The sequence below is a fragment of the Amborella trichopoda genome, chromosome 11 (assembly GCF_054954075.1).
Source record: "Amborella trichopoda isolate Santa Cruz 75 chromosome 11, AtrichopodaSantaCruz75HAP2 v2.0, whole genome shotgun sequence".
NCBI lineage: Eukaryota > Viridiplantae > Streptophyta > Magnoliopsida > Amborellales > Amborellaceae > Amborella > Amborella trichopoda.
The window spans coordinates 20074091-20089142 of NC_142346.1; the positions used below are offsets into that span (position 1 = coordinate 20074091).

The 15052-nt window shown below is 36.1% G+C and overlaps 1 long non-coding RNA gene across 1 annotated transcript; it reads left to right on the forward strand.

The window, feature by feature from the left end:
- Positions 1 to 778: 778 nt before the first annotated feature.
- Positions 779 to 13465, forward strand: LOC18421783 (uncharacterized). The gene is made up of 2 exons (XR_016045099.1): positions 779 to 1210; positions 13248 to 13465. It is a non-coding gene; the product is annotated as an uncharacterized LOC18421783 (long non-coding RNA).
- The last annotated feature ends 1587 nt before the right edge of the window (positions 13466 to 15052 follow it).

Genomic DNA, 15052 nt, shown 5'->3' on the forward strand with positions numbered 1-15052 from the left:
AGCAATCCTGGGCGAGATTGGGGCAGCGAAAGAGTTTTAACCCGAGGCCCATCGAAATAGAGATTCCCTTTTGAAAAGAACTTCTCAAAGGTTTGTCTTCCATTGATTTTGGCAGAAGTGAAACCTTACCATTTTGAGGATGAAAGTGGCTATTATCTTCCACAAAAATTATCTGCCATATAGCACTTTCATGCGTCAAACGTGGAAGTGCTACAGTGACGGGGAGATTTGTTTTCCTAATCAAACACACCCTGAGAGAGAGTGAAATATCTGGTGGCTGAACGGAGACGTAAGCAAAGAAATGTGGGGTGGTTAAAAAAGTCAAATCCATCCATCCATCTTCCATTTTCACGGCTCTTAAAAGCGATGTGGATGTGCCAACTGCAACCAATCAAATTCCGGACCCTCATTGGACAAGTTGTCCTTCCCTGTCCACCTCATATCTTCCGTCCCTGACCCACCAAAAATCACAATGGGGAAAGCGTTCACAAAGACAGACCACACAACCATGAAAAAGCCAAAACATTTGAGAGAGAGAGAGAGAGGAAGATTTCTCGTCTCCAACAAAAAGAGATTTTACTCTCTCCAATCCAATCGACTACTGAAAATTGTTACGACACGTACTTGAGCCCTGGCCACATACCACCTGATTTCATGTGGGCAGCGTTATCCCACATACTATATACATTCATTCACACCCCCATCCTCTCACTTACTAAGCATACTTGATTTTTTATGATTAGTGAGTGCTTCATACCCCAAAGCTAGAGAGAAAAACACCACAGCGCTTATGTCTAGAACAAGCCTGGTTCGAAGACGGAAACCCGCGCATTGTAGGCGGAGTGCCCCATCTGTGACGACTAGGAAATCAACAAAACCCAAGTGGATCATGGAAAATGTAGGCAAAGAGAGAGATTGTAGAGAGAGATTGCAGGAGAGAGAGTTCTCAGATGATGCGGCAGAAGGTGGGGAAGAAAGAATTGAAGGAAGAGAGAGATTGCAGAAACACAGAATGATGGTTGCGGGGAAGGTGTGGATACCAGAGACATGGGGTCAAGAAGAGCTGCTCAAAGAGTGGGTCGATTGTGGTGCCATTGACCGTTCGCTCATGCCAAACGGCCTGGTGTCCGCCCGCAACGCCCTTGTGGAGGAGTGCCGGAGGGCAGGCTCCAGCAGCTTGGAAATTGATCTCACGGCATCGTGAAAATTAGTTAAGTTTTGATTTCTGTTTGTTTTTTTGTTGTTATATCAATAAGATTTTTCTATATTCCTTGCCGACTATACTTTTACATTTATGCTTGCATAAGTAATTTTGTTACATGAATTGGTGTTCCCGATTAGAGGATGGAACACTTATGAGAAAGTGAAGTTAAGGAAAGTTAATTGTGCATCAATCTTATCATCACTTTGGCCCTATGGGCTCAAGTCTTTGGCTTCACCCCGTTAACCGAAGTGAAGCGAATCATGATCCCAATAAATTTCTATGTAACTTTATTAACATTCTTCGATCATTTAAAAATCCTCTATAACAATATATATCCATGTTACATTATTAAGTTAGCATTAAGGCGTGGATACATATCATGAAAATAAGAATGGGACATAATTTTAAAGAGATTTTGAGGTACTAAGACACATTCATTCCTTTAAGGGAAGAGGGAGAGATAGAATATCTACCTATTTTGGGAGAACTAAATTTGAGAGAGAGCACAACTTAAAAGATAAGAGAGACGCTTATCATATCATATTTTTTACTTTCATATTGTAATTTTAGAGAGAGTGAGAGAGTGGACACAATTTGAGAGAGAGAAATTAAGAGGTACATGGAGATGAGAAGGGAAATTATGGTTTCTTAGAATTTTGGAGTTATAGCCCAAAAGAGATTTTTACCAGATATCATTTCCAAAAAAATGATGGAGAGATAGAAAGGTAAGTAGTTGAAGAGATTCACACAATTGTTTCCTAGATTTGGAGTGATAAACCAAAATAGATATATTTACAAAATATCATTTGCTAAAGAGATGATGGAGGGAGATAGAGAGGTACGTGGAGATGGAGAGATAGATAAAAAATATTTCCTAGATTTTTGTTGAGTAATAAACCTATATACATTGATAAAAGGACATCTACTAAAAAGGATATAGGGAAAGATAAGAAAATACTTGATAAATACAACAATACATAATCCCTTAATAAAAAATTCTTATCTGTCCAATATTCGTTCATGATACCCAACAAAAATTTGTAAAATCCTCCCACGTCTCTCATCTCTCTCCTCTAAGTCTCTCAAAATTATAGGAAAGATAATTTTTGAAAAGAAATTTGGTTATTCACAAAGAAAGCCAACATGAGTCCCTTTTTTTTTTCTCTCTACAAGTTACTAAACCAAAATTACGTGAAAGATAATCTTTAGAGAGAGAATTTGGTGAGTCATAAAGAAAATTAAAATTAAAGAAGAAAGCATGGAACTCTCTCTCTCTCAACATGTTACGAGGTGTCCTCCTTACTCGAAGAGGCATGCATGGCATGCTTTCCATGTAACTATTATTTTTACTCTTATTTTCTTTCACATTGTTTTGCACCCAACTCTCTATATTGTCTTATCTCAAGCTCAAGTTCAAGCTCCTATGCTATTTTTTCATTTAATGGATTTATAGTGCATCAAAGTATAACTTTTGCGCTTTTCTTGGCCTCACTTAATTCTTTATTCAACTTCAAGCAAATCATGCAAACTTAATAGAGGGGTTGAGGGTCCTTTTGTGGTTTTTTCACTATTACTTTTGCTTAGAAGTTTGTTTAGGGTTCAATGTAAGAACCATATAATTTTTAATTATTCCTCTGTATGTTAAGTATATGCAAATATTGGTAAAATATTCGATTTTAATTATTGGCCGGATTTTTATATAGAGAACATGAAGTTACACTAGATGCTTGCATAGATAAAAAACTACACCCTAATAAAATATATTATGTCTGGACCTATGTAAAATTTCGTTTTTTTGTGAAATTCATTGTTTAATTAAATCTATTTAACTTTTTGAAATATGCCTAATATATGCATAATTATTATTATTAATAACCTCATGATAATAAATATATTTAATATTATAATTATCACTCTTTAGTGATAAATATTAACATATATTAAAGTAGTTTTATTGTAATTTTTAATAATGATTATCACTACTATAAACTACTATATACTAATATAACTATTGCATTACTGTCACATAAATTCGTATATTTGCGTATTATAAACTATATACCAATATAATATTTATTAGTTAAAACATTGACACCTAAATTTGTTAAGACCTCTTTTTAATATTTTTTTAATATATTCCATTCTAATAGGCCATTCTTTAACTCTCTCTAATGAAACATATCATCTTTAGTCAAATTAGAAGTAAGTTCACATTAAATTTGTTTTGTGAACAATTGGTTTAATTATTACTGTATTTATTTTTCAAAAATATTTTCTAAACTTTTCAAAAATTAAAATTGTGTAGTGCTTATTAAATTTATATGTTAATATTGCTATATTTTTGTTGAAAATGTATTTGTTTCAAAATAGTTTGTAGTCGTAAAGTACGGATCTTCACCTCTGATTCAGTCTTTACTACTACGTACTTCCATATTGTTTTAGCGAGAGACATTGATAAGAGAAAGAAAATTTGTATATAGAACGAGAAAATTTTATGATTTCTCATTTGTTGGTATTACTTTTGACTGAAAGAAAGGCACATGTGATCTAGCTGGAGTATATAATAATTTTTTTCTTTCTTTTTCAATTCTTTTATCTTCTTCACAGCTTAGATCACTCACAAATGCTCCTTTTACAACATAATCATTTTAAATAAAATAAAATAAAATAATACAATAGGATCTCAAGAACTTGAAGCACTCAAACCTCACTTTTCATTAACAAAAGAAAAGACACAACCTACACTTAGAAATAAAAGACAAAATAAATATAATATGAAAGATACAAAAGAGGGCGCCGGAGATTACCTTAACCGGACTTCTCACACTCCACACCGAGTTGCCACCTTTCGATGGCACGGGATCCAATGGTCAATTTTCAATCTCAACTGTGAAAGCAAGTTTGGACAAGCCACACCAATAGAATATGAACCCTTGAGATCATAAACTCAAACCCTAGGTGAATCTCCATAGCAACCTAGTTTAAGATAGAGATGCTTCTTTTCTACCACAACCCTATAGTCTAAAACCCCAAAGAGAGATAAGAGATCAAGAGAGACACCATGAGAAAAAACATGAGATGAGAGAGAGAGTGGGGCATGCCTCCCTTGGGTCTTTCAATCGAGAGAGAAAACATTCTCAAAGAGACAGAGAGAGATTCTAAGTGGGGCGTGCCCCCTGGTTTATCAAGAGAGAGAGAGATGGAAAGTACATGGTGTAGAAATTTTGATAGGGTGTAACCCCTTTTTATGGTGTTTGAACAATATTAAGGTTCCTTAGGATTTTCCTTGGTTTGCCACTCATGTGCGATTTGAATATGCACCATTGATCTTGGGTGACTAGTGGAGTGAGAAATATGAGTTCTCTATTCCATAGATGGGCCATCAATATCCTATGGAAGGTGCTAAACTATTGTCCCCCACTTTCTAAATCATTTTCCCATCAATTAAGTTAAATAAGAAATTAATATATCATAATATTACCCTTTCTTATTTTTTGTGTATGCCTTCTCATACGTTTCAAAATATCATTCAAAGTTTCCTCAAGGCTTAAACTTTCTAGAAAAACACAAACTTATCATTCAAGCTTCAAAGCTTAATAACACAAAATAGAAGGTTTCTCAAGGTGGGGGGCGTGCCACCTATTTTGACACATAATGGGCCTCCCATGCAATTATATTATTTTTATAATTTTAGAAAAACACAAAATCCTTATTTGACTAGTTAAAACTTTATAAAATCAATATCTCTGTTTTTATAAATTCAAATTTGATAAATAAAATATCTCGACATTCAAAAAAATTCAAATAAATATTTTAAAAATAATATATTATTAAAATAAAAAAATTAAATACTTTGACATGAAAATGAACCATATGGTCAAGGAATAAATATCCACTAGGGTACTCGATATGCAACTGCGAACTACGAACCACACATGCTTTCTCAAATCGACCCAAAGTTACGCATGACCCATAGCTTAAGCAGAGGCTCATTAGTGGGTCACCAAAGTTTAGTCAATGGACAAGGGGTTGTAGTCCCAGTATATGAATTTCAAATCCCTCCTGGAGATGAAACCTAGGTCATCTTGACCTGATGCAATCCATAGCTCGATGGTGCACAAGGGGTATCTCTCGCACATGTGCACACTTTACCCCGAAAGGTGGTACATTGTCCCAAAAACATATATCGATGTGTATAACATGTGATGGTATAAATGATGAGGCTTTGACCTTATCTCTGAAGGCCTTCATCATACACAAGGGTTACACAATCCCTCGCCTCACTCATTCGGACATACTTCGACCTCATCAAGGGATAACCCATAGAACCCTTATCAGTTTGTTACTCTTAACCCAAGTAAAATGGGTTTTCCACAATCGGACCGACCTAGCACGTCAAGCATATTCTGGTATCAGCAAACATGGTTTGCCTAGTATAGTCCATATGGGACCACACTCCCACTGAGCTCGTGTTCCACTATATAATTTAATTTTACAAGCACTTATAAGGCCCTTCATAGGAACACTCACCGGATATCTCTGACTTGGCTTTTGAAGGCATTACAGTCTCTCTTCCTTATTTTCTCTCATCCCTATCTTTCTTATATGTCTCACAAACACATTAGGGGCAACTCCGTTTGTCAGAAGGTCTGTTATCATTACCTTTATAGGTATATAGCTAATCTCGATCTCTCCCAATTATAATATCTCTCTCAAGATCTTTTTACTTATTCTCTATCAATACATCAATCATGGCTTTCATCATCAATCCTTTTACAAAAGGATTTATGGAGACAATGACTCTTTCTTTTTGTTGCTCGCATCTCATCCCGAACGTGGTCGTATTCCATATTTCATATCGCACCATGAATCATGAACTTGTTATCACAGAAGATCATCACGTACCCTCATCGCATGGGGCCGTCTCTCCATGGACTCAAAGGAGTTCTTCAATCAAGCTGCTCCCTTTTATAGTTATACAACTAGTACCACACATTCGGGTTCCATGGGTGAACATCATTATAGTCTAATGTTCCAGCAGGCTTGTTAAACACTAGCAGGTGTCCCCATTGGAATATTTAGTTTATCTTGATCTTTCATGATAGGATATATATATATTTGAATATCCAAGTAGCTAAAACGAATCGTATGACTGTAGCAGCTCCCACTTAATTACTGCACATATAACATGTACATTCTCAACATTCTTATGCATATATCATGAAGTAACATAGGAAGTCTCTTGCAATAAGTAATTCAATACCCGTTGGTTTCACAATAAGTAAAACCTTCCTGAGCCATAAGGGTTCAACCACACTACACTTCTTGATAGTAAATCTATACAAACCAAGTTATCCAATCAACACAACATGTGTCAAGGAAACTTAGCAAGACAACCTTCCTACAGTATTTCCCTATGGTTCAAGGTCTTAGATAATTGAGGATTCAAAACAGGTTACATAATCAGTACAATGAAAACATAAGTAAAGACATGTGGGTATTTAAAAAGAACAATGCATAGATAAATGACATTTTCTCACATGTACATCAAATACTTTCAAGACTCATATATATATATATATATATATATATATATATATACAAGTAGTAGCTAGATAATAGTAGGGCAGTTTAGATTGATTTTTCATAAAGGCTTAACGGACCTAGCCAGACTATGGGATTTTCTCAAAACCATATTAATTGACTTAGGTTTTTCATTAATGATCCAATTTAATACATGTTTAGTCTTCATAAATTATTTTAACATCTTTAATTACATACCAAGTCAAGTTTATGGCAACAAAAACAAATAATAAAGACCCATCTTATAATTTCATCCAAACTATAATATGACTAAAGAATGGTTATCAAAATTTGACAAAATACTTCCTTTTGGAAAATATGGAGACTTTATCAAAAGATCATCATTACATGCAACACATCATATAACTGGACATTATTGGGAAGATAGTCACTAAGACTGAGTTCCATCATAACACTCCATTCATACATACATATATGAATGAACCAAACCCATCTCTCGTGTTTCATATTTAGGATCATAGTCCTTGATCAAACCACTTCTCTATGTGTATCAGTACCTTAAGTAGTTCATACTCAAGCACAAAGAGGCCCAAAACTAGAGGATATTCATAAATTTCCTCTTTCAAATTTATTAGCACCCATCACCTATTGTCCATATACTCCATATATAATCGTAAACAAATAGCTAAAATATAACCAAAGAAGTATATAAGATATAAAATAAAAAGTTATTGAATCATCTTTCCCTATATAACTTTACCATGTAATGGAGATCGATTTCATAGCTCAAAACCATACAATGTAGCACCTGGGCTTCTCTTGATTTTTTACTTTTACTTGTTGAAAAGCTTTTGTTATCGTGGAAGAGAACACAACATTGAAGAAGAAGCTTTTGATCACCATTTCTTATATATCAATGAAGCATCCATCTTTTCGACCTTTGGATTCTCCCAAATATATACAGAGAAATACTCTTCTTCATCTCATTAATCCAAGGATCGTAAAATTTAATCCTTCCACTTATCTTTAGAGTTTCTATACTGCCATCAAATCTATCTACATATCCCCTTCATTGCAAGGAAACCAAGATGTTTTTACATGCATTGTTTTTCTTTTATATTCTGCAATTCCCAAATTGAGCAGTCTTCACACAAAATGTCTTATCTCGCTAACTTTGTATAACCTATCTCTGAAGTTTTATTATTATAAATCATACTCATGACATATTGTAAAATTTTTAAATGAGCTCTAAAAAGACTATAAAGAGTCCAAAGTATGCTTTAACATGTCACATCTTTCAATTTTTTGCAGAATAGAATATGAGCATCCTATAATAAAAATATGATATCTCCCAACTCATAAAGAGTTTATTTTTTAATTCATTTGAGTATTGAAATAGATAAAAAATAGAATATATTGCTCAGTTCGATCCTTAAATCACACCATTTAGTGGATCGACATTAGTGGCATTCACGTCACAATACAATTTTCTCAGCAGAAAATCAAATTGCGCACCTCTCCATAAAATATTTATTTCTCTCAATTCACAAAGGATTTCTTCTGGAAATATTTTTTGTTTAAAACTAGACTCAAAATAAAATAAAAAACTATAGTGTGAATCCCAAATAATAGTTTTCTTTAGTTTCTTTAGATAAATAAATAAGTGATATTTACGTCATAAAATATATCATACTACAAAATTCCTAGATGAACAATATCGAGTAAAATTACCTTTACTCTCTACCCTCATGGAGTTTCATTTTTATGCTAATTTTATTTGAAAGTAGACACAAAATGATAATACATATATTTCCACAAGCCTCATATCGTTCTATTAAGTAGGCTTGATAAATATAGATATTCATGTCGCACAAAACTGTAGAAAATTCAAGATCACATCTTTTCAATCCAAAATTTTATTCCTTACTTCCCATGATATTTTTCTCTCAAATAAATTTTACTAGGGACTAGACTCAGAATGGAATTCTAAACAATTATTTTGGGCCACAAAAAAAATCTGTTAAGAATAGAAATAAAATCATGACTTTCAAGTCATTTAAATAGTTTTGTTTGCAGAAAATATGCTTGCGTACCCTTCAATAAATTGACCATATCTTTCAAACCACAAGGAATTTCTTAACGAAACTAGTTTTTTTGAAAGTATACTCCATTTGATGAGTTGAGGTCAAATTTAACTAAAAATAAAATAATAAGATTGGTGAAAAAATTCATGAAACATAATGTTCAGTTTCTAGATTTGCAGGGTCAGAACTGACACCTTTCAATGATGAGTCCATAACTCTAAATTCCCTTAGGATCTCCCACTAAAATTTTACAGGTAGATCCTACTCTCAAATGTAAATAATATCATTAAAGTATGCAAGAAAAATACTTCATTATCATCTTCATATCACTGCTCCAAAATAGCACTGAATACCCATTCTACATAGTGCTTTTTTCGGTGTTTGAATATTCCAGTAAATCTCAATCGGAGGTGTATTACTTGACCACAAAGGTCATTAGATTTCTTATATCTCATTTCCAAGCTAGATCTAGATTCAAAAAGACAACTAATAGAAATAATTATCAATAGCTCTGATACCATTAAAAGACAGACACATGTGATCTAGCAGGAGTATATAATAATTTATTTTTCTTTCTTTTTCAACTTTTTTCTTTTCTTCACAGCCTAGATCACTCAAAATAGCCATTTTACTATAATCACTTCAAATAAAATAAAATAAAAGAATGCAATGGGATCTCAAGAACTTGAAGTCATTCAAGCATCACTTTTCATTAACAAAAAAAAAGATACAACCTATGCTTGGAAATAAAAAACACTATAAATATAATATGGAAGAAACAAAATAGGGTGCCGGAGATTACCTAAACCAGGCATCGTAAACCCCACACTAAGTCACCACCTTCTGATGATGCGGGATCTAATGATCAATGTTCAATCTCAATCCGGAAAACATGTTTGGATAAGTACGCCAAAGGAACATGAGACCCTTAGATCATAAACTCAAACCTTAGGTGAATCCCCTTAGCGACCTAGTTCGGAAGAGATATGCTTCTCTTTTCTACTACAACCCTGTAGTCTAAAACCCCAAAGAGAGATGAAAGATCAAGAGAGATACCTTAAGAGAAAACATGAGATGAGAGAGAGTGGGGCTTGCTCCCACTTGGGCCTTTCAATAGAAAGAGAAAACATTCTTAAAGAGAGAGAGAGAGAAAAAAAAATTCTATGTACATGGTGTAGAGATTTTGGTTGGGTGTAACCCTTTTTTATAGTGCTTGAAAAATATTAGGGTTTTCCTTGGTTTGTCACTCATGTGAGATTGAAAATACACCGTTGATCTTGGGTGATTTGTGGGGCGAGAGATATGAGCTCTCTATTCCACAGATGAGCCATCAACATCCTATGGAAGGTATTAGACCATTATCCCCTACTTCCTAAATCATTTTCTCATCAATTAACTCAAATAAGAAATTAATATATCATAATATTATCCTTTCTTATTTTATACATAAACCTTCTCATACATTTCAAGATATCATTCAAAATTTTCTCTAGGCCTAAACTTTTCGGAAAAACACAAACATATATGTCAAGCTTCAAAGATTGATAACACAAAATAGAAGGTTTCTCTAGGTGGGGTATGCCACCTATTTAGATACATAATGGGTCGCACCCAATATGCAATGGTGGGCCCAAAAGATCTCTTGAGCCTCCCATGCAATTATATTATTTTTATAATTTTATAAAGACGTAAAATCATTATATGATTATTTAAAACTTTATAGAATCAATTTCTCTACCTTTATAAATTCAAATTTGATAAATAAAATACCTTGAGATTCAAAAAAATTCAAATAACAATTCTAAAAATAATATATTATTAAAATAAATTCAATTAAATACTTTGATAAGAAAATGATCCATATGGTCTAGGAATAAATATCCACTGGGGTACTATCTATCCAACTGCAAACTATGAACCACACAAGCTTTCTCAAACCGACCCTGCATTGCCCACGACCCAAGGTCTACGTAGGGGATCATCAGTGGATCATCAAAGTCTAGCTATTAGGCAATGGGTCATAGTCCCAGTATATGGATTTCAACTCCCCTCGGAGATGAAACTGAGGTCATCTTGACCAGATGCAATCTATATCTCGATGACGCACGGGGGGTATCTCTCGAACATGCACAAGCTTTACTTGAAAGGTGGTACGCTCTCCTGAAAGTGAATATCAATGTGCATGCCGTGTGATGGTACAAATGATGAGGCTTTAACTCTGTCTCTGAAAACTTTCATCTCACACAAGGTTTACACAGTCCCTCGGCTCACTCATCCGGGCATACTCCGACCTCATCAAGGGATAACCCATATAACCCTCATCGGTTTTGTAACGACCCAAATTTCGTGAACTTGGTGAGCTCGTGCGGCCGGGCGAAGATGAGGGAGTAACACCACACGAAGAAGAGGGAGTAACGACTCATGAAGAAGAGGGAGTAACGCCATGTAAAGAAGAGGGAGTAATGTCGCGCGAAGAAAAGGGAGTAATGTTGCACGAAGAAGATGGAGTAACACCGCGCAAAGAAGAGGGAGTAACAACCACGTGAAGAAGAAGGGATCAGCGCCGTGCATGTAGAGGACCATCGCCGCATGTGAAGGGAGAAAGAAATAGCAGCGCCGTGAGAGGGTAATGTTGTGCGTACGATGGGTTATCGTCGTGCATGATCAAGGATGCCACCTGCCTGTGCATACTGCCATGTGTGCCATTTGTCAACTTGCATGCCTTTGAAAAAGCCACCTGGCAAGCCCAGAATGCCACCTCCTCACTTTTGGAGTATAAAGTCTCTCTTTCTCACTCTACACCTCAAGTTTTTGAGCCCAAGTTCAGCCCTTTTGTGCCAATGTTGGAGAGCTTGAAAAGCTTGGTAATGTGGACTGTGGAAGGATATTGGGATCACCTTTGTGATACGTAGGTAAGTGGATCTTTACCTTGCAGATCTATGAGCATGATAAGATGAATGAAGTATGGTTTTGATCAAAGTTTGAATATAAACATGTGAAAAAAAATGATGACTGCATTTTTTAGAAAGTTTGCCTTCTTTTGCATGATGAAAATAAATACTAAAATCCTTTTGATGACCATGAAATTTTGAGGGGTGATACTATTGTGGGTCTAGTTTAAGATGTAATTGGCTTAATGTCGTTACCTTGCATAGACTAAGAGTTAGGAGATGATTTTGGGAGTATGTCATGATTGGACTTATGTCACTATTGACAGCATTCAGCAAGATTCAGAACGATATACTGAACCCTTAATTGACCAAGTAATGCTCAGTTAACGAATTGGAATCGGAATTTAGTTAAATTCCTCACATAATTTTGGTGTTTTGCCTCATCTCTGTATGTGCCCATGATTGAAAAGAACAACAATGAATTTCATGTTGTATATGAATGTATGCGTATGTCATGCAACGATGTTTTTAAACATAGCTTAAGCCTTTTGCAAGGTGATTGAAATTTTCTGTTATAAGATACCAAATGGTATGATTGTGATCCTACAAATGTTGAATGTTCCTAATCTCTTGAAAAGACTACGGTATGAATGAATGAATGTTATCATGCTTATACACGGTGAAACTGATATATGTGATTTTTGGCCACAATGTAATGGGTCGTCCATTGTTAGTGGATATTCTGATTTTGTTATATGAAACTGATAGTTGTTATCTCTGGCCACTACGCAATGGGTCCTCCATTAGTAGTGGATACTGTGATTCTGTTATACAAGCCTGATACATGTGAATTCTGACCCCTATGCAATAGGTTCTCCATTGGTAGTGGATACTGTACTGCCAACAAGTTCTGACTTTGCCCCGACCCCAATAATAGGAGTGGAGTCGGGAGATAACTATAAATAACAGGGTGGGTTGAGCGAAATTGTTATAGGCATTACGCATTGAGTCCTCAAATGGTGATGTAACGCCCTATCGCCTGAAGGTGCAAGGAGAGGGTCGTGTCTTGCAAGGCCTCCCCAAAGTGTGCTAAGGATGTGTGCGTGAGTAAGGATATTACGAAGTGGGACCTCCACTTGTCATTATCCTCCCTCCTGAATGAGATAGAAGTCCCAAGTTACAAGACTGGCCTAGTCTGATCGATGAGGCTTCTACTTCATGAGTTAGACGCTGCTAGCTTCTGTCCATATGAACTATATGCTTTAGCTGAGTTTCTCACTGTGTGATTTTAAGAAACGTTCATGAAACTATTAGCTCATGTAAATGTGAGAAGTTTTAAAACTTGAACTACTCTGTTTATTTCGCTAGTATACTTTAATGCATGACTTTGTTCCTTGACACCGCATGAACTGTAATAATCTGTGGGCCTATTATCCCTTATGTATGCATTTAAGTAGGAATGCAAGGGTATTGATTTACTTATTGGGCTATTAGCTCATATCTCTCTTTTTTCGTTCTATGTAGAGTGAGAACTGTTTGCTCGTACATGGATAGCTGGTCGGTGGTAGCAGGATTTTGAAGCTCGAGTCTATCCAAGAATCTCTTGATTATAGGTGTTTGGTGGCGGTGCCACAATGTCTTCCTGATGAACATTGTAATTTTGCTGTCAGGCCTGTAGCGGCTTGAACATTATTGTAAAATAATTTTTGGAGACTGTGTATGGAATGGTTTTATTTTGTTCAGTTTGTGGCCCTTTTGTTGTTTGAGTTTATTTTGTTTCATAGTTTGCTTTGATTCCGTGCTCTTAACACATGATGCCACTCTCACTTGAGTGACGTACACGACCTCTGGTAGTGATCCCGCACTCTGTCGCCCTCCAGTTTGGTACGGCAGGGGTCAGGGGGCAGGGTCGTGATAGTTATGGTATCAGAGCATCCAGGTTATGATTCTTAGCCTAAAATGTTGTAGAGGTGTCTCTTGAATAGTTTTGAATAGACTGGTGATTGGGGTGCCCCTATTGTAGGACAAGATGTCAAGGACTCATGCTAATAATACGAGTTCCAGTAACGAGAACACAGAAGCCCTTAGAGAATTCTTCAGGACCTTGGGAGCCATGAATTAGATGATGAAAGATAGTATGCAGGCCCCGGAGTAGACTGACAATGGACTAATAGAAAGGTTCAAGAGGCTAGCACCTCCGGTGTTTTTAGGACATGAGGGAATAAAAAAATCAAAATGGCGGATAAGGCATGTGGTAAGATATTTGAAGTGTTGCATTGCAGTGATGAACAGAAGGTTAAGTTAGGGGCCTTCATGTTAGAGGGAGACGCTAAGCACTGGTGTGGCTCAGTAAAACAGTCATGGGAAAGGTCAGGGACAAAAGTAGCCTGGGAGAACTTCTTGGAAGCCTTTAATGAGAAGTACTTCCCTGATGCAGTACGAAAAAGGAAGGAAGTGGAGTTTAGTGAGCTGCAACAAGGGGGTTCGTTTATGGAGAAATATGTAGCCAAGTTTGTTGAATTGTCAAGATATGCGCTGCACATTATTAACACCGAGACGTGGAAGGCTAGTAAGTTTGAAAGAGGCCTCAGGCCAGAAATAAGGGGGAGGGTAAATCAACCAATTTAAAGACCTTCTTTCCTTTGGTGGATCTGGCCATGAAAATAGAAAGGGACGGCGCAGAGTCCCAGTTCAGAAAAGATGAAAGGATGGGACCAGCTCAGTTTAGAGGTTTTTGGAGAAAGACTCGACCACCCCCAAAGAGAAGCTTTAGGGTAAATAAATATCAAGGGAGCAAGAAGATCTAGAAAAACTTCTCGGACGACATAAGAGAGACCCAGTGCCCGACATGTCCATACTGCGGAAAGGATAATTACTTCGCAGCTGAGTACCGAAGGAGGATAGGAACACACTTCAGATGTGGCAATCTTGGCCACATGATCAACATCTGCCCAGTGAAGGGACCAGGAGACCGACCTAAGACTCAAGGTTGGGTGTTTTCCCTTACAGAACGAGAGGCCAAGGCCTCCACGTTTGTGATTCGAGGTACACTTTCTGTTTGCAGCATGATAGCTAAAGTTTTCATTGACCCTGGATCCACACACTCTTTTATTGCACCTTACTTTGCATGCGACATAAATGTTAAACCTGCACTTCTTGACTGAACAATGGTTGTAGGCACACTTATGGAGGAATCTATAGAAACTGATATTGTTTATAAACACTGTGGGGTTTTTCTTAAAGAGTGTGTTCTACCTATAGATTTGATACTGTTAGACATCTGGGACTTTGATGTGATTTTGGGGATGGACTGGTTGTTTGCACACTAT